Source organism: Diabrotica virgifera, chromosome 1, assembly GCF_917563875.1.
Source record: "Diabrotica virgifera virgifera chromosome 1, PGI_DIABVI_V3a".
NCBI lineage: Eukaryota > Metazoa > Arthropoda > Insecta > Coleoptera > Chrysomelidae > Diabrotica > Diabrotica virgifera.
In genome coordinates, this window is record NC_065443.1 from 5749184 (window position 1) to 5762838 (window position 13655).

Genomic DNA, 13655 nt, shown 5'->3' on the forward strand with positions numbered 1-13655 from the left:
CAAAATTCCAAAAATATAGGTATATGAAAACTATTTAAAAAGGCAGTATAACTATTAACTAATTTTTGTTTGTTGTTTCTTTTCACACAAATTTTAAAACGCAACAACCATAAATAATCTAACTACAGCTGTGCCACAGCCGCCATATTGAATAATTTTTGACATGGCATTTGAACATCCAATCAGAACAAAGTTATAATGCGCATGCGCCCGGTCGCTAGGTTTTACCATATAAAAATTCACCCTCTATCGCCGGTAAAGAAGTATAACTTCAAAAAGTTTATTGGTAGCCAGCTGAAAATTTATTAATAATTTAGTTTAGTGTCTAGTATTAGTAGTATCTAGTAGTTAATAACGGTGTCTAGTCGGACAAACTTTAATATAGGGGAACATTGGAACAGGGGAAGTTTTAATTGTGGAACGTGCTTTTGATTGTGGCATGTATCATCCTGACAAGTTTATGATTGTGAAAACTAGTAGGTTGTTTTAAAATTTATTCAATAGCAAACTTTATAACATAATATATGAAAAAACGTTTGTCCTACAGATTTGTTGGTCATTTTAATAAGTCCGACACGTAGAACATGTCAAACGACAGCAATTATATGTACCTATTGGTGATAAATACCAGTCTGATTTTTGCATGATAGTTTAATGAAAGGGTAACAAATCAATTGGAAGTTCTGTCGGACAAAATACATGTGACGTTTTCATGGTATGACCGTTCCAAATTTTTAACCTTATCCACAATTAACACTTCCCCTGTTCCAGTGTTACAGTACATCAAAGTTTGTCCGACTAGATACCGTTAAGCTATTAACGAATTTCCAGCTTGCTATTAATAAACTTTTTTTGGTACGCGGGATCCAGGCCTATAAGTACGCTGTATTTTACACTCATTGACTGGACTGTAATTCATTTCATCACAACTAACTTGGTGCCAAAATAAACCACCTCTTAAAAAATAACTAAGTAAGTAAGTATAATATGAGAAAAACGTCCAAAACGTTTTTCAATACTCGCCGTCTAGTTTACTCGATAAATAATGATATTTCACGCCCTGCACCAGGAAAACGTTAACTAAAATTAATTGCTTGTCTTTAGTTTATCCTGGGGGTTGTTCGAGGTCTAACACCCCTTTAACAAAAAGGTCCGTATTTACGGTTAGCTAGTGTTCCGGGCGCAGATAAAAAACGAAGGACAATTTAATATGTTTAAGAAAAAATTTCGTGTGATATTATTAATTTGTTTCGTCTAAAATTACGGCGGCTTAATTAGTGTTCGAGATCTCTGTTTTACCTAACTTTATCCACTGAATCTACTAAGGGGAAATGCGCAAAATTTCGAGTCAATGGTTTTTAAATTCACTCATTTTTTTTCAAATCATGAAAAAACTAAGAAATATTTTTTTAAAAATTTAAATGCAGAATGAAAGATTAGATTATTATCGAGGGCCGAAAGTCCCTTATAATAAACAAAAAGGTTCTTTTGAATAAGATATTTAAAATCAAAGATCACACTCAATTTTCTCTTCTTTTTCAACCTTGTATCTTGTTAAAATAAGCATTATAGAAGTTTTCAGGGACTTTCGGCCATTGGTAATAATGTAATCTTTCATCTGCGTTTAAATTTTTCAAAAACACTTACAGTAGAGCGTCGATTATCCGAACTAATTGGGGACATGGGTGTTCGGAAAACCGATTTGTTCGGATAATCGAACTATATTGAGATTGTCATACATATTTATCCACAAGTGAATAAAAACCATATTTATATAACTGTATATTTGTTTATACCTTGATAATGACAAATAGCAATTAAACAAAAAAGTGCAGTCTTTGCAACAACATATTTTTGGATACACAATTGAAGAAAATTGAAGTTATTTTAAGCGTTGCTCAGTACTCTAGTACGGGGCGCGGGGGTCGGGAGTTCGGATAACCGGTCGTTCGGTTGATCGACGTTCGGATAATCGACGCTCTAATGTATTAGTTTTCTCAGGATTCGAAAAAAAAGATTGCGTTTAAAAACCATTGGCTCGAAATTTTGCGCCTACCCCCTTAATAATTTTATTTGTAAGGGAAGGGATCACGAAAAATATAATAATGTCTTAATTGAGTTTTACGTACCTACTTATAATTTCTGCTTTTCATTTATAACCTCGACGAAATTTATTTTTATTTTTATACACTCACCGGCACAAAATGTGGCAATCTGTATCTTTATTATTTTTGTACTCCGATTTTCAAGATTCTTGCAGCAGTGTGTAGGTATGTATTGATGTCGTTTGTTATTATTTCGGCAACAAAAATTTTTTGATTAGATGGCATTATACGGAGTGTACTGTACAGTAAGGGAAAACACCCTTACTGTATAATATAATATTATGTATCGAAAAAATGTATATAATTTTAAGTAATTTAGGTTGTTACAAAAGATATTGTTACTACATACACAAACAAAACGAAGGTTGATTGACGGAGTTTGTTTGTGTAACCTCGCAGAGACTCACGTATAGTTTACTTTCAAAGTCCGAGTTGGAAGAAGAGATAAATAGCCCACAGAGGGATTAGATTGAGCATTATAGTATTGTTATTATCCATAGTAAGATTAAGATCCTTACTATGCTAGTGAGCCGTCCTGCGAGAAGGGTATCCTGAAGGACTACCTCGCGAAACAACATCTTAGTAACCTTATGTTGATGGATGTTGTAAATCATAAATAAAGTTAGAGTCAGTGTTTCAACTCGACATACCAACCCTGCAACGTATCATGGCAATCTACCAACTTAACAGGAGGTAAATGGAAGCATTGTTTTTTCTCCTAACTTTAAAAAATTCTGTGGAAAAATTAGAGGGCTGATTTTGTTTCATACTCCTTTTGTATTATCCTGGAGGTATCACTAAGGTTTTGTTTTTTGAATTATCCGAAATCTTTTTTTAACAGCTTTAAATAAAAACACTGCTTTGAAGGTTTATTTAATTAAAAATATCAAACGCACTAAAATTAACAACACAACACAAAATTAACAACAAAACAATTCAATAGCAGGTATGTTCACCTCTTGCAGCAACGACTGCTCGCAATTTGTTTAGCATCGAGTAAAGATGTGTTATCCTTGTCTGGGGAATAGCCCGATATTTCTTTACCAGGGCCATAACTGTACCAAATTTTCTGAAGGCCTAGGATGACGGCAAATAGCTTTTTTTAATTCATCCCATAAATGCTCAATAGGATTAAGATCTGGGCTGTATGCGGGCCATTCTAATCTTATCAATCCAACCTCTATTTTATGAGTCAATCAGTGTTTCTCAAGAAAAGAGATATTCGGATAATCCAAAAAACAAAATTTTAGTGATGCCTCCGGGATAATACGACGGGACTATGAAACAAAATCAGCTATTCCATTTTTCCACAGAATTTTTTAAATTTAGGAGAAAATGCAACGCTTCCATTCACCCCTGTATAATGTCATGCAAGCAATTTTTTTTGTTACCAGAATAATAAGAAGCGATTACAATACATGTACCCGACTTACAATACATGTATCGACTTCGAAAAGGCCTTTGACCGTGTAAATAGGGCACAGATGTGGAAAATCCTTAGATTATATGGGATACCACAAAAAATCATAAACTTTATTAAACTCTTCTACGAAGGATACAAAGCCAAACTAGAACATTCAGGTGAAGTAACAGAAGAAATATCCATAGAAAATGGAGTCAAACAGGGTTGTGTACTATCCCCTACCCTATTTCTTATTATGATAGATTGGGTAATGAGGAAAGTAATCGACGATCGAACAGGCATCAGGTGGAACCTTTTCAAACAGCTAGAAGATCTCGAATTTTATAACTGAACACCGAAATCATATGCAAGCAAAAATTGACAAATTGGCACAGTACTCCGACACGATCGGACTTCGAATAAACACAGAAAAAACTAAACTTCTAAAAAATAATAACCATCCAAATAATAAAATAATGATAAACGGTAAAGAAGTAGAAGAGGTAGACAAGTTCACATATCTGGGATCTGTCATGGAAAGGAGCGGGGGGTGTAAAAAGGATATACAGACGAGAATAACAAAGGCGCAACGCGCATTCAACGCTTTAAATAAAATTTGGCAAACAAACGAAATATCGGAAACAACAAAAATTAAAATCTTTAACAGTTGCATTAAAAGTATACTGCTCTATGGAGCAGAAACATGGAAACAGGACGAAAATACAACTAAAAAACTACAAACATTTGTAAACAAATCCCTAAGAAAAATCCTGAAAATATACTGGCCAAATAAAATAACTAATACAGAACTATGGGAAAGGACAAAGCAAACTAACGTATCTACTACAGTCAAGGAAAAAAAATGGAAATGGATCGGCCACACTTTAAGGAAAGACCAAAGCAGCATAGCAAGACAAGCACTTGAATACCAACCAGAGGGGAAAAGAAAGAGGGGCAGACCAGACAACAACTGGAAAAGAACAACAACGAGAGAACACGAAAAAATTGGACTAAGATGGGGCGAAGTCAAAAAGAGAGCAAAAGATAGAAGAGAGTGGAGGGAATTAGTTCACAATTTATCCAGAGAATAAAAACAAAAGAAGATGCGCTGTCCCGGCCAGACAGCAATCTTACACTTTTGGCCAAGAAACGCATAAGCGCCCAATACTCCACAAGGAGGGATGGAACGAGAGAGAGAGACAATACATGTACCTACAAACTGGTGCACGAATCTTGAAAATCGGAGTGCAAATAATAAAGTTATAAATTGTCAAATTTAATCAAAAATTTTGGGTGGCGGGATTTTGTGCCGGTATAATCACTTTTATTCTGACGTCCGAAATGAATGTCCAATTTTCCGAAAGTAAGTCTGTCTTAAAAGATGTTCATTTGCCTATGCTTTTGACTATTTTGCTAATTTCATAATATCAGTGAAGTATAACAGATAAAGAACCGATACAAGAAAGAGAAAATTTGAGGCAACAAAATTGGATGTCTGGAGACGTTCGACAGGGATATCGAGAGTGGAGAGTTAATATTAATGGCAATAGAATAACGAAAATAATGAAAGTAATGCATACAATAGTAACAATTTTGGTACCCAACAACTAAGGTGTTATGGAAATATCCAAAAAATGCCCGAAGATCGACTTTCAAAACAAATAGAGGAAAAGTTATAGACGGACCAAGCAAAATGGCGATTGAGTTAAAAATATCTCAGCTATTATCAAAATGAATAACAATTCTGTATTGTTAATATTTTTCTTCCAGATCGTCAAATAAAAATATTTGCAAATGAAGGAATAAAAACGGTATCCATAATAAGACAAGTTTTACGGATAGGCAAATGTTCACAATACAAAATTTTATTTTCGCAATATACTCCTATGTAAGTACTTAATTATTATTATTGCGTGAATCACTCTGTATAACATCAAAGAAAACGAGATTTAGTTCATTACAAACAAAGTATTACAAAACAAACTTGTAATTCATATAAATATGAGAGTCTTATTTGAGTAAGAAAAAAGTTTTTGCAAATAAACGCACATTGCCATGACCATAGTAAATATACAAACTATTGTAGACAATCGTCTAATGTTAAACGCAGGTTATATCTTCGCTAATTGTTATTCAACTTAAGCAAGAACGGAAGTGCTGTCTAAAAAGGCCACAAAAACCATTTAGAAATAGAAATACACATCAAGAGTCCCCCTAGGTCTCTTCCATTTTACTTTTATCTGTCCTGCAGGTAATCCCTGTCATAACATCTATTAATAATCCTAGAAACTGGAGAAAATAGCTCACCATCATAGAAATCTCTTGGTAACTTTCGTTCGGCACGAAAACATCACTCCCAGCACTAATTTCATAATGTCACTTGATCACTTGTTTTTTAGAGTAGTGTCACACGAGAAAACCCGCCAAAAGGAAGTCCGAAAGAGCTACTCAATTGCTGTATCTTTTATTTATATATATATATATACTCGTATGAAGTCTATTATTTACGAACCACTCATCCAGGTGTATCTCCTGGTGATTTCCAGGTGTAAATACGGCGTTTTGTAAGTTTGATAATTGTATTTTTGCTATTGCCAGTTGGTTCTTTGCATAAAAAGATGTCAACATATCTCCTCTTTCATTTCGTATTTCTAGACCATATTTTCCTATGACATCTTCCTGTTGTCCTTCGTCAAAAACTTGGCATTAAAATCATCCATGACAATATTGAGCACATGTTTCTTCATAGGTGTTAATATTTTTTCTAAATCATAATAGAAATTTTTCTTCTAGAATTTCTTCTTAGTCAGTCTTGTGTAGGTGCATAATATGCTTCTAATATATTTACATTTATTGTTGTTTGTATACCCAACATTAGTGTCCTATCTGAGAATAAGACGATGTTTTTTACAGCTTTGTCTATTTAATTTCCTTCGTCACAATTATTGAATGCTACACTATATTTTAGTTTGGAACTGTCAATTCCTGTCTATTCCATGAAAGTAAATCATACAATAGTAAAGATATTGATACTGATATTGATACCCAACAACTAATTCGGTGTATGGACATGTCCATACCATCGACTTCCAAAACAAATCCTCAAACATGGCCACCTCATGGTAAAAGGAAAAGATAAAGACCTCGCCTTTGTTGGAGAGAAGGCATAAATCGGAAAATGAGAGATAGAGAAATAGAGAAAAATCTATCGACGGACCAAGCAAAACGGCGATTGAGTTAAAACTGTCTCAACTATGATCGAAAATGAATAACAATTCTGTATTGTTAATATTTTTCTTCCAGATCGTCAATTAAAAATATCTGCAAGTGAAGGAATAAACGCGGTATCCATAATAAGACAAGATTTAGGGGTAGGCAAATTTCACAACACAAAATTTTATTTTCGCAATATACTTCTTATGTAAGTACCTACTTAATAATTATTTTTGCGTGAATCATGTATAACATCAAAGAAAACGAGATTTAGTTCATTACAAATAAAGTATTACAAAACAAACTTGTAATTCATATAAATATGCTAGTCTTATTTGAGTAAGAAACCAGCTTTTGCAAATAAACGCACATTGCTTTGACGCCTTTGACCATAGTAAATATACAAACTATTGTAGACAATCGTCTAATGTTAAAATCAGGTTATATCTTCGCTAATTGTTATTCAACTTAAGCAAGAACGGAAGTGCTGTCTAAAAAGGCCACAAGAACCATTTAGAAATAGAAATACACATCCAGAGTCCCATAGGTCTCTTCCATTCTACTTTTATCTGTTCTGCAGGTAATCCCTGTCATAACATCTATTAATAATCCTAGAAACTAGACAAAATAGCTCACCATCATAGAAATCTCTTCGTGACTTTCGTTCGGCACGAAAACATCACTCCCAGCACTAATTTCATAATGTCACTTGTTTTTTAGAGTACTGTCACATGAGAAAACCTGTCAAAAGGAAGTCCGAAAGCGATACTCAATAGCAGTATCTTTTTTTTTATATACATACTCATATGAAGTCTACTAGGTTAAGAACCACTCATCCAGGTGTATCTCCACGTGATTTCCAAGTGTAAAGACGACATGTTGTAAGTTTGATAATTGTATTTGCTATTATGTACTATAGTTGGTTCTCTACATAAAAAGATGCCAACATATCTCCTTTTTCATTTCGTATTTCTAGACTATATTTTTATATATCTTCCTGTAGTCCTTCGTCAAACTTCGCATTAAAATCATCCATGACAATATTGAGCTCATGCTTCTTCATAGCTGTTACCTAATATTTTTTCTAAGTCATATTAGAACTTTTTCTTCTAGAAAAAAAACGAATAAAATCTTTTATAAAAATATATATTTAAAATCCCTGAAAAGGGCTACATCACAGAACTAGTTTTCGATTGGTTGACCAAACATCATCAGTGCTTACGTGATCTAACATGCTAAGCACCAAAATACAACATTACAAAAATATGTGGGTAAAAATCCTTTAAAAGTAATCCGTCAAGGAAACATCGAAGAAATATGCGAACTTACGGATGTTTAAAATATTCCATGTATCAGTTAGCATCATGGGCGCCCATACCCATGGGCAGGGGGGAGCAGTGGCCCCCCTAGCTTTTCGGGTACTGTAAAATGTATATATGGTTATCCAAGGTATACAAATATAGTGTGCAACATCTTCAGGTCTGGTCCCCCTGAAATTTTTTTTATGGGAGCCCGTGGTTAGCATGTTAGATCACGTAAGCACTGATGATGATTGGTCAACCAATCGAAAACTAGTTCTGTGATGAAGGCCTTTTCGGGGATTTTAAATACATATATTTATACCTTTTATAAAGAATTTTATTCGTTTTTTTTGTATTAGGTATATGGTATACAGCAATACAGATACTACAGGAAAACTTTTTCTTTCTGGATTATTTTTCTTCTAGAATTTCTTCTTCGTCAGTCTTGTGTAGGTGCATAATATGCTTCTAATATATTTACATTTATTGTTGTTTGTATACCCAACATTAGTGTCCTATCTGAGAATAAGACGATGTTTTTTACAGCTTTGTCTATTTAATTTCCTTCGTCACAATTATTGAATGCTACACTATATTTTAGTTTGGAACTGTCAATTCCTGTCTATTCCATGAAAGTAAATCATACAATAGTAAAGATATTGATACTGATATTGATACCCAACAACTAATTCGGTGTATGGACATGTCCATACCATCGACTTCCAAAACAAATCCTCAAATATGGCCACCTCATGGTAAAAGGAAAAGATAAAGACCTCGCCTTTGTTGGAGAGAAGGCATAAATCGGAAAATGAGAGATAGAGAAATAGAGAAAAATCTATCGACGGACCAAGCAAAACGGCGATTGAGTTAAAACTATCTCAACTATGATCGAAGATGAATAACAATTCTGTATTGTTAATATTTTTCTTCCAGATCGTCAATTAAAAATATCTGCAAGTGAAGGAATAAACGCGGTATCCATAATAAGACAAGATTTAGGGGTAGGCAAATTTCACAACACAAAATTTTATTTTCGCAATATACTTCTTATGTAAGTACCTACTTAATAATTATTTTTGCGTGAATCATGTATAACATCAAAGAAAACGAGATTTAGTTCATTACAAATAAAGTATTACAAAACAAACTTGTAATTCATATAAATATGCTAGTCTTATTTGAGTAAGAAACCAGCTTTTGCAAATAAACGCACATTGCTTTGACGCCTTTGACCATAGTAAATATACAAACTATTGTAGACAATCGTCTAATGTTAAAATCAGGTTATATCTTCGCTAATTGTTATTCAACTTAAGCAAGAACGGAAGTGCTGTCTAAAAAGGCCACAAGAACCATTTAGAAATAGAAATACACATCCAGAGTCCCCTAGGTCTCTTCCATTCTACTTTTATCTGTTCTGCAGGTAATCCCTGTCATAAGATCTATTAATAATCCTAGAAACTAGACAAAATAGCTCACCATCATAGAAATCTCTTCGTGACATTCGTTCGGCACGAAAACATCACTCCCAGCACTAATTTCATAATGTCACTTGTTTTTTAGAGTACTGTCACATGAGAAAACCTGTCAAAAGGAAGTCCGAAAGCGATACTCAATAGCAGTATCTTTTTTTTTATATATACTGTTATATTTCTATTTGATATGAAAATTAAATTTTGATAATTATAAACAGGATTCAATTTAATATAAAATATTTTCAATTTTCTCAACCACGGGCATATAAATTTAGAACAACCTGTATACAACAAATTGTTATATTTAATTTTAAGAAGTGATTAAACGAAACTCGGGACAATGTGCTTAGAACAAACAAAGTGAATGGTGTACCATTATCGTTGTTCGCGGAAGGTTCGATCATTAGCCTATGCTAAATAAAACCCAAGTGAAATCGATAATAGGTCATTATCGTTGTTCGCGGAAGGTTCGATCATTAGCTTATGCTAAATAAGACTCAGTTGAAGTAGATAATAGATCATTAAATTTTGTAAATAGTAGAAAGTAATTTTAGAATGGGAATTAACTATTTTTCTTTTGAAATCCATTAAGCATATTTAGAAAGATTAAAAAATAGGTTTTGAGGAATACTGCGAATGAGAGTTGGTGGTGGAAGTTTGATTTGTGAATCTGGAAGGGATATTTAGAAAGTAGGGGAATGAATGACAAATAGAGATGAGAATGTTTTGAGCTGTCGAGAAGGGAAGTCGAGTAGTAGACGGTAGTGTACGGAGAGTGAGAAAGCCGGTGTAGTTCCGTGAGTGTGGAGTATCTATCGTGGAACGAGAGGTAGGCCAGGTTGAGAGTAAAAGAACCTCCTTGAGCCAAGAGTTCCCGGTAGCTGATTGCAGTTTCGAAAAAGGTAGAACACAGCATCACGACAGAAGCAGGAAACGAGAGCTATACGAGCTAGTTTCAAAGGAGAACATTACTGGAAGCCAGGACGAGGTTTTGATCGCAGCCAAGGATAGCAGGAAACGGGTCTTGTGTGAAGACATTCTCAGTTCACCAGAAAAAGGTCAGTCTCATTTGTTTGGACATGAATGTATGGGTTTTTCGTATTAAATACCACATTTAAAATTGAAGAAACATTATCAATAATATCAGAAAAGCTTCATCAAACTTAAATAGAATTGTTGCTAATAAATCATAATAGTTAAATGTTAATAAAAACTTTCAATTGGAAACCAAAAGGAAATAAGATTCCCATGTGTAAATGTTATGTTTAAGAATAATAAGATATAGCAAATATTAAGCAGTGATTGCCATTTAAATAAAATAAACAATATTTTGATTACAATTGTAACCCATATGTGTGTATTATTTTACTCTTTTCTTTCCTATCCCGATTAGGAACCATTGAGAAATACTTAGAAGCCACGTAAGTAAGTAATTAATTTTATAAAAAGCCCTGAGATTGAAAACATATTAATATGTGATCTGGTAAATTAATTAGATTATTATTAATGCATTGATTAAATTAAATGACATATAAGAATATTATCTCATATCAATAATCAAGATCACATCAATACATACTCATATGAAGTCTACTAGGTTAAGAACCACTCATCCAGGTGTATCTCCAGGTGATTTCCAAGTGTAAAGACGACATGTTGTAAGTTTGATAATTGTATTTGCTATTATGTACTATAGTTGGTTCTCTACATAAAAAGATGCCAACATATCTCCTTTTTCATTTCGTATCTCTAGACTATATTTTTATATATCTTCCTGTAGTCCTTCGTAAAACTTCGCATTAAAATCATCCATGACAATATTGAGCTCATGCTTCTTCATAGCTGTTACCTAATATTTTTTCTAAGTCATATTAGAACTTTTTCTTCTAGAAAAAAAAAAAGAAAAAAATCTTTTATAAAAATATATATTTAAAATCCCTGAAAAGGGCTACACCACAGAACTAGTTTTCGATTGGTTGACCAAACATCATCAGTGCTTACGTGATCTAACATGCTAAGCACCAAAATACAACATTACAAAAATATGTGGGTAAAAATCCTTTAAAAGTAATCCGTCAAGGAAACATCGAAGAAATATGCGAACTTAAGCACGGATGTTTAAAATATTCCATGTATCAGTTAGCATCATGGGCGCCCATACCCATGGGCAGGAGGGAGCAGTGGCCCCCCTAGCTTTTCGGGTACTGTAAACTGTATATATGGTTATCCAAGGTATACAAATATAGTGTGCAACATCTTCAGGTCTGGTCCCCCTGAAATTTTTTTTATGGGAGCCCGTGGTTAGCATATTAGATCACGTAAGCACTGATGATGATTGGTCAACCAATCGAAAACTAGTTCTGTGATGAAGGCCTTTTCGGGGATTTTAAATACATATATTTATACCTTTTATAAAGAATTTTATTCGTTTTTTTTTGTATTAGGTATATGGTATACAGCAATACAGATACTACAGGAAAACTTTTTCTTTCTGGATTATTTTTCTTCTAAAATTTCTTCTTCGTCAGTCTTGTGTAGGTGCATAATATGCTTGTAATATATTCACATTTATTGTTGTTTGTATACCCAACATTAGTGTCCTATCTGAGAATAGGACGACGTTTTTTACAGCTTTGTCTATTTAATTTCCTTCGTCACAATTATTAAGTGCGACACTATATTTTTGTTTGTAACTGTATATTCCTGTCTATTCCATGAAAGTAAATCATAGGATAGTAAAGATATTGATACCCAACAACTAATTCGGTATGGCCATTTCCATACCATCGACTTCCAAAACCAATCCGAACATGGCAACCTCATGGTAGAAGGAAAAGAGTAAGACCTCGCCATTGTTGGAGAGAAGGCATAAATCGGAAAATGAGAGATAGAGAAATAGAGAAAAATCTATCGACGGACCAAGCAAAATGGCGATTGAGTTAAAACTATCTCAACTATGATCGAAAATGAATAACAATTCTGTATTGTTAATATTCTTCTTCCAGATCGTCAATTAAAAATATCTGCAAATGAAGGAATAAAAGCGGTATCCATAATAAGACAAGTTTTAGGGGTAGGCAAATTTCCACAACACAAAATTTTATTTTCGCAATATACTTCTTATGTTAGTACCTACTTAATAATTATTTTTGCGTGAATCACTCTGTATAACATCAAAGAAAACGAGATTTAAGTAGATTTAGTTCATTACAAATAAAGTATTACAAAACAAACTTGTAATTCATATAAATATGCTGGTCTTATTTGAGTAAGAAACCAGTTTTTGCAAATAAACGCACATTGCTTTGACGCCTTTGACCATAGTAAATATACAAACTATTGTAGACAATCGTCTAATGTTAAAAGCAGGTTATGTCTTCGCTAATTGTTATTCAACTTAAGCAAGAACGGAAGTGCTGTCTAAAAAGGCCACAAGAAACATTTAGAAATAGAAATACACATCCAGAGTCCCCCTAGGTATCTTCCATTCTACTTTTATCTGTCCTGCAGGTAATCCCTGTCATAACATCTATTAATAATCCTAGAAACTAGAGAAAATAGCTCACCATCATAGAAATCTCTTGGTAACTTTCGTTCGGCACGAAAACTTCACTCCCAGCACTAATTTCATAATGTCACTTGTTTTTTAGAGTATTGTCACACGAGAAAACCCGCCAAAAGGAAGTCCGAAAGAGATTTTGGCGAGCACGTTGATTTATTTATATTTTGATTATTTGTGTAAACATAAACGACGAAGAGAAACTCACGCCCACGACGTTGAAGAGAGACTGACGAGCGAGAAACGAGAAGAACGAATCGAGGTTCCCAGCAGTAGTTGTTCCTGCGAGTGGCATAAGTGAGAAATTGGTTGCGTAAAGGTCGGAAAGGCGAAAGGAACTGTTATATTTCATTCCTGCTGGATTGTACTTGGAAAAGGTGCAATTTTCAGAATAATGCAAACATAATACTAATAATTGTCGTAAATGTTTATATTTTTATTGAAATTTCCAAGTTATTCGATAACTACGCGGCATAACCAAGTATTATTACTTTCAATTAAAAAACATTTTATTTTGTACTCTACTATTGATATTTCAAATTTAGTTTAGGCGGGATCTGTCTTGAATTGGACACAAAATCACGAATATTTCGCGAA

General features: G+C 33.6%; 1 protein-coding gene across 2 annotated transcripts in view; it reads right to left on the bottom strand.

Annotated features, from left to right (window-relative positions):
• Positions 1–13340, bottom strand: part of LOC114335192 (FERM and PDZ domain-containing protein 4) — a 570092-nt gene extending 556752 nt beyond the window's left edge. The window contains exon 1 of one of the 2 annotated variants that reach the window (XM_028285388.2): positions 13066–13340. The gene's annotated coding sequence lies outside the window, so the exon portion shown is untranslated. Of the gene's footprint in view, positions 1–5814; positions 5857–13065 lie in introns of those variants that run through there. The other variant, XM_050654244.1, reaches the window with a different exon arrangement.
• Between the last annotated feature and the right edge of the window lie 315 nt (positions 13341–13655).